Source organism: Oncorhynchus masou, chromosome 21 (genome assembly GCF_036934945.1).
Source record: "Oncorhynchus masou masou isolate Uvic2021 chromosome 21, UVic_Omas_1.1, whole genome shotgun sequence".
NCBI lineage: Eukaryota > Metazoa > Chordata > Actinopteri > Salmoniformes > Salmonidae > Oncorhynchus > Oncorhynchus masou.
In genome coordinates, this window is record NC_088232.1 from 52360554 (window position 1) to 52368785 (window position 8232).

Genomic DNA, 8232 nt, shown 5'->3' on the forward strand with positions numbered 1-8232 from the left:
GGCAAATTCGCCACTGGCGCCTTGTGCGCTTCACAGATGAAAGCAGGTTCACACTGAGCACATGTGACAGACGTGACAGTCTGGAGACACCGTGGAGAATGATCTGCTGCCTGCAACATCCTCCAGCATGAACGGTTTGGCGGTGGGTTAGTCATGGTGTGGGGTGGTATTTCTTTGGGGGGCCGCACAGCCCTCCATGTGCTCGCCAGAAGTAGCCTGACTGCCATTAGGTACCGAGATGAGATCCTCAGACCCCTTGTGAGACCATATGCGTGTGCGGTTGGCCCTGGGTTCCTCCTAATGCAAGACAATGCTAGACCTCATGTGGCTGGAGTGTGTCAGCAGTTCCTGCAAGAGGAAGGCATTGATGCTATGGACTGGCCCGCCCGTTCCCCAGACCTGATTCCAATTGAGCACATCTGGGACATCATGTCTTGCTCCATCCACCAGCGCCACGTTGCACCACAGACTGTCCAGGAGTTGGCGGATACTTTAGTCCAGGTCTGGGAGGAGATCCCTCAGGAGACCATCCGCCACCTCATCAGGAAATTACCCAGGCGTTGTAGGGAGATCATACAGGCACGTGGAGGCCACACACACTACTGAGCCTCATTTTGACTTGTTTTAAGGACATTACATCAAAGTTGGATCAGTCTGTAGTGTGGTTTTCCACTTTAATTTTGAGTGTGACTCCAAATCCAGACCTCCATGGGTTGATAAATTTGATTTCCATTGATCATTTTTGGGTGATTTTGTGTTCAGCACTTTCAACTATGTAAAGAAAAAAGTATTTAATAAGAATATTTCATTCATTCAGATCTAGGATGTGTTATTTTAGTGTTCCCTTTATTTTTTTGTGCAGTGTATATCCAAAATGTCAATTTCTTTGGAGCGTTTGATCCAGAAAAACACGGGTTCCAGCTCACGCTACTACAAAATATCTCATAAGTTACCTGTAATCTTTGTCCAAACATTTCAAACAACTTTCCTAATACAACTTTAGGTATTTTTTAATGTAAATAATCGATAAAATTTAAGACGGGATAAACAGCGTTCAATACCGGAGGAAAACAAAGTGTAGCGAGCTTTCAGGTCACGCACCTCTAACAAAGAGTACACTTCTCTCTACCCTCGTTCTGAACAGTGCTACTTCTTCATTTCTCAAAGGAAAAACCTCAACCAATTTCTAAAGACTGTTGACATCCAGTGGAAGTGATAGGAACTGCGAGGAAGTCCTTAAGAAATCTGGATTCCCAATGAAATCCCATTGAAAAGAATGAGACCTCAAAAAATACATTTTCGGAATGGTTTGTCCTCGGGGTTTTGCCTGCCAAATAAGTTCTGTTATACTCACAGACATCTTTCAAACAGTTTTAGAAACTTCAGAGTGTTTCTATCCGTATATACTAATAATATGCATATCTTCGTTTCTGGGCCTGAGTAGCAGGCAGTTTACTTTGGACACACTTTTCATCCGGGACGTGGAAATACTTCCCCCTATCCTAATGAAGTTAATTAAGGATTCACAGTGTATTAAACAACCAAAGCTTTCGAGACTAAAAGTGGTGAAAGTAGTGGCAAAAAGTAGTAGTAAAAAAATGAACGTTTATCGAGTCCTTGGCCTACATCCTAATCTGACTTTGGTGCAGGTCATGTTGTTATTCACATTACCGTCTCTGGTAAAATCTACATTTATTTGTCACAGGATACATCATGTGTAAACGGTACAGTGAAAAGGTTACTGGCATAGTGGAGTCTTTTTGTTTAGACTCATGATCCTAACCCATACTACCATGCGTGAATCTGCAGGTTTCTAAAGCTAACCAACTAGATTCAATGTTAGCTAGCTAACATGAGGCTATAACTAGCAATGCAAATTCTCGAGCTCCGACCTGAAGATCACTGATGTCATGATCCGACCTCGTATTTTTCAGAGTTCCCAGTTGTCTACCTAGCGAACAGTACACTTTAACTTACAATGAATATGACTTTCTGACTAAATTAGAAACCCATAATATCTGAAAATGTAGCTAGCTAGACCCTTACCAGTATACATGGATGAATGCTTCTCCCTCTCTGTCATGGTTGCCATGGTTACCCTTAGCTAGCTAACATTAGGCTATAAACAAGCCATGCAAACGGCTTTTCTGAGATACAAATCATGTTCCTACACAGCTCATACACGTAACGTTAGCTAGCTAGGTAACAGTATGCTTAAACTTGCCATGAAAATGACTTTCTGACAAAATTAGAAACGTATACTATCTGAAACTGTAGCTAGACTCTCTTAACAATATACATAGAGGAACGATTCTCCCTCTCTATCACAGACGCAATGATTGCACTTAGTTTGAATATATAATCCAGAGACATGTTACATTTACATTTAAGTCATTTAGCAGACGCTCTTATCCAGAGCGACTTACAAATTGGTGAATTCACCTTCTGACATCAGTGGAACAGCCACTTTACAATAGTGCATCTAAATCATTTAAGGGGGGTGAGAAGGATTGCTTTATCCTATCCTAGGTATTCCTTGAAGAGGTGGGGTTTCAGGTGTCTCCGGAAGGTGGTGATTGACTCCGCTGTCCTGGCGTCGTGAGGGAGTTTGTTCCACCATTGGGGAGCCAGAGCAGCGAACAGTTTTGACTGGGCTGAGCGGGAACTGTACTTCCTCAGTGGTAGGGAGGCGAGCAGGCCAGAGGTGGATGAACGCAGTGCCCTTGTTTGGGTGTAGGGCCTGATCAGAGCCTGGAGGTACTGCGGTGCCGTTCCCCTCACAGCTCCGTAGGCAAGCACCATGGTCTTGTAGCGGATGCGAGCTTCAACTGGAAGCCAGTGGAGAGAGCGGAGGAGCGGGGTGACGTGAGAGAACTTGGGAAGGTTGAACACCAGACGGGCTGCGGCGTTCTGGATGAGTTGTAGGGGTTTAATGGCACAGGCAGGGAGCCCAGCCAACAGCGAGTTGCAGTAATCCAGACGGGAGATGACAAGTGCCTGGATTAGGACCTGCGCCGCTTCCTGTGTGAGGCAGGGTCGTACTCTGCGGATGTTGTAGAGCATGAACCTACAGGAACGGGCCACCGCCTTGATGTTAGTTGAGAACGACAGGGTGTTGTCCAGGATCACGCCAAGGTTCTTAGCGCTCTGGGAGGAGGACACAATGGAGTTGTCAACCGTGATGGCGAGATCATGGAACGGGCAGTCCTTCCCCGGGAGGAAGAGCAGCTCCGTCTTGCCGAGGTTCAGCTTGAGGTGGTGATCCGTCATCCACACTGATATGTCTGCCAGACATGCAGAGATGCGATTCGCCACCTGGTCATCAGAAGGGGGAAAGGAGAAGATTAATTGTGTGTCGTCTGCATAGCAATGATAGGAGAGACCATGTGAGGTTATGACAGAGCCAAGTGACTTGGTGTATAGCGAGAATAGGAGAGGGCCTAGAACAGAGCCCTGGGGGACACCAGTGGTGAGAGCGCGTGGCGAGGAGACAGATTCTCGCCACGCCACCTGGTAGGAGCGACCTGTCAGGTAGGACGCAATCCAAGCATGTGTTTTAGACAACAGCTGTCTGTGTTCTCTTTTCGACTCCCACCGCATTTGCAATCATACGCGGCTTCCAACGGGCATTCCAACGGGCATTCCAACGGGCATTCCAATGGGCTTTCCAACGGGCTTTCCAACGGGCATTCCAACGGGCATTCCAATGGGCATTCCACTGAATTTCAAAACTCTGTCAACTTCCTTGACAACAACACTGTTGATAACCATTTCTTCCCCATTGTAACGCGGTTCTTCTATCTCCTCCTCTGACGATGAGGTGGAATAAGGATCGGACCAAAATGCAGCGTGGTTCGTTAGATACATCTTTAATGTTGAAGAAAACACGAACAATACAAACAACAAACGTCGAAAACCAAAACAGACCTGACTGGTGCAACAAACACAGAGACAGGAACAATCACCCACCAACACACAGTGAAACCCAGGCTACCTAAATATGGTTCCCAATCAGAGACAATGACTAACACCTGCCTCTGATTGAGAACCATATCAGGCCAGACATAGAAATAGACAAACAAGACATCCAACATAGAATGCCCACTCAGATCACACCCTGACCAACCAAAACATAGAAACATACAAATAAACTATGGTCAGGGTGTGACACCCATCACTGTCATCAGAAGACTACAATGTCTGATTCAATAAAAAATGTTTTTTTTTCTCCGTAAAAATCTGGGATTTTCCTCATCGTCTGATTCATTTTCAGAGTCCGAGAGTCACAATGGCACGATCGCCCTCCAGAAAGTAGTCCTTCACAACGTTTTCCCACTGGTCTTTTGTCGATGGCGCCTGATCAATTCTGTTGTGAGCAGTAGCAATACAACCGCAGTTCTTCATGACATCTTTCAAAAAAAAAGATGCATTAGAAAGGATTATCTACAAATACTGAGCAGCGCATGTTATATAGACAGAAGCATGCTACATGGCAGACCAATCCAAACGGATCTCTCGGCATGTCCAGCCCATCCATTACCTCAGCCAATCAGGGCTGTCTTTTTTCAGTGGCTCAACCAACTAGGCTTGTTATTTAACAATTGTATAGGCATTTCTGCCCCAAAAAAACGCATTTTGATAAAAACAAATGTTTACGTTCAAATCAGTGGAGGCTGGTGATTTGAATATTTGAGGAGGATGGGAGACCCACGCTCTAGGCTTGGAACACACGGAGACGACAAAGTGTGTTTCAAAACGTATAGACATTTATAGTACAATATTATGGGGAATGAGAGGGCTACTTACACAGTATTGGGAATGGGATCACAGCAGTGACTGAATTTAGGTTGAGGTGGTCAGAGGCTTGACTTGAGTGCAGGACAGGATTTGACTGTGAAGCCCCCCCCCCCCACCCAAAAAAATAAATAAATAAATAAAACAACACACTACACAGTAAGACAAACGAGCTAAGAATGAGTTCGTCTAAGCAAGGAGTAAAATATTTGATGTGTAATAATGTGATTGTGTAAGTGATTGACTCTACATGCAGTAATGAGAGGAAATGTATACGTCTACTACTCACAGTTCTTGGAGTGTTCGGTTCTGATTGAACATTTTTGTGAATAACTCACGGACGCTAGAAAAGCTTAACCAAGTTTAATTCTTTCCCACAGGGTCGATACAGCTGTAATTCAGACACAGACATGACTTCCCCTGTGGTGGTATTCATACCCCACTATGGGTGGACTCTCCTCCTTATCGCTAAATATTGCATCATTCTTGCTAAGCAGGGAACTAAGTGATAGGAGCCTTCAATGGTTCCTCCCCTTATCAGTACTGTCACATGCGATTGTTTCCCTTGCGCTGGGCCCCTCCCAAGATTCATCATGGCTCCGCCCCCCTCATGTCTCTTTAGTAACCAATGTGCCTATACTTCTGAATATAACAATGTTCCAAGTTGAACCTCCAATCAAACAAGAGGAAACATTCAATGTGTCAGTGGATGAGCGTGGCACATGAGAGCGTGGCTTCAGTTCATATCGGGGGAGAGTTGACAGTGCTCGTGGAGTGGAGTGGAGTGGTCATCACCTCTTAACATCAGGGAACAAGAGGGGACTTAAGCTGGAAATACAAATAGCAGATACATTCCACTACAGCTGCACCATCGTAGGCTTTTGAACAACGAGTTTGTTCATGAAGTTAAAACACAGGCTGTGCATCTCACTCACATGACGGAAGCCCAAGAAAAGTTCATGAATAAAGCCCTGATCATCCACATACCTGATGATATATATATAAATATATCCCATTTAGCAGACGCTTTTGTCCAAAGCGACTTACAAGTCGGCTGGGGCCACTACTTTTACATATGGGTGGCCCCAGCGGGAATCGAACCCACGACGCTTGGTGTTGCAAGCGCCATGCTCTACCGACTGAGCCACACAGGACCACAGGATAACTGACAACTCTCAAGCAGAGAGTTTTTCCCTTATCTGTTAACCTAACCAGGAAAACTCTGGACTCTATAAAGTAGTAATTAATCAGTTGCAAAAAATTTTTTTTTATACGGGCTACGACGGGACCAGTTTTTCGTAATCAGGTCACATAGTTTTGAAAAACAGAAAATAATAATTTTCCTTTACCCCGACACATAGACAACCACTGATAGACAATATAACTCACAGGGGTGAGCTTTTTATTTACTTTACCTTTATTTACTGGTCAGGTAAGAACAAAATCTTATTTTCAACGACGGTCTAGGAATGGTGGGTTAACTGGCCTAGGAACAGTGGGTTAACTGGTCTTGGAAAATGATTTAGATGCACTAGGAAAGTGGGTTCCACTGGATGACCAGTGGGTTAACTGGCCTAGGAACAGTGGGTTAACTGGTCTAGGAACAGTGGGTTAACTGGCCTAGGAAATGGGTTAATGGTTAAATGAATAGTGGGTTAACTGGCCTAGGAACAGTGGGTTAACTGGCCTAGAAACAGTGGGTTAACTGGTCTAGGAACAGTGGGTTAACTGGCCTAGGAACAGTGGGTTAACTGGCCTAGGACCAGTGGGTTAACTGGCCTAGGAACAGTGGGTTAACTGGCCTAGGACCAGTGGGTTAACTGGCCTAGGACCAGTGGGTTAACTGGCCTAGGACCAGTGGGTTAACTGGCCTAGGAACAGTGGGTTAACTGGCCTAGGAACAGTGGGTTAACTGGTCTAGGAACAGTGGGTTAACTGGCCTAGGAACAGTGGGTTAACTGGCCTAGAAACAGTGGGTTAACTGGTCTAGGACCAGTGGGTTAACTGGCCTAGGACCAGTGGGTTAACTGGCCTAGGAACAGTGGGTTAACTGGTCTAGGAACAGTGGGTTAACTGGCCTAGGAACAGTGGGTTAACTGGCCTAGGAACAGTGGGTTATCTGGCCTAGGACCAGTGGGTTAACTGGCCTAGGAACAGTGGGTTAACTGGTCTTGGAACAGTGGGTTAACTGGCCTAGGAACAGTGGGTTAACTGGCCTAGGAACAGTGGGTTAACTGGCCTAGGAACAGTGGGTTAACTGGCCTAGGACCAGTGGGTTAACTGGCCTAGGAACAGTGGGTTAACTGGTCTATGAACGGTGGGTTAACTGGCCTAGGAACAGTGGGTTAACTGGCCTAGGAACAGTGGGTTAACTGGCCTAGGAACAGTGGGTTATCTCCTCTAGGAACAGTGGGTTAACTGGTCTAGGAACAGTGGGTTAACTGGTCTAGGAACAGTGGGTTAACTGCCTTCTTCAGAGTCAGAACTACAGATTTGTACCTTGTCAGCTCGGGGATTTGAACCAATGCAATGCAACTGTAGGCCTTATAAAACATTTACGCACATCTGTCATCACTATTATGTTGATTGATTCATTCCAGTGAATCATTTTGGATTGAAAATGTATAGGCAGCCTAACCAACCCAATTTTGAATATAAACCAAATTTTATCACATTCACATTTTCTCCTGACACACAAATGGACTATACATAATCCATAATGTTACCCTGACCAAATGGACAGCGCACATAGGCTGTACGCATCTGCTCTTATTTTATTTATTTCACCTTTATTTAACCAGGTAGGCCAGCTGAGAGGACAAGTTCTCATTTAAGACTGCGACCTGGCCAAGATAAAGCAAAGCAGTCCGACACAAACAACAACACAGAGTTACACGTGGAGTAAAACAAACATACAGTCAGTAGCCTACAGTTGATCAGAGTGACAAATGGTCTTGTTTTCATCCCATACAGCAGGTCAGCAATAATGTTATCTAAAGTTGTTAGCTAACGTTAGCTAGCCTGCCTCGCTTTTTGAAAAGATAGCTACCTACATAACCAGCAATAATGTTATCTAAAGTTGTTAGCTAAAGAAAGGTCATTATATTCTCTGGTTATACTCACCACCACCGGCTGTTGCACACAAAGCATTACTGGTGCAGACTGAGAACCGACGACCTCCATGCATCTATTCTGTTAAGGTCCTTCGGCAGGGCACACAAACCATAGATCTTTGGCTGAGGAGGTTGTGGTCGATCCGTAAAGGGCCTGTGGAGGCTGTGGAGGCTGTGGTCGATCCGTAAAGGGCCTGTGGAGGCTGTGGTCAATCCGTTTAGGGCCTGCTCCGTTTAGGGCCTGTGGAGGCTGTGGCTATCCGTAAATGGCCTGTGGAGGCTGTGGTCGATCCGTAAATGGCCTGTGGAGGCTGTGGAGGTTGTG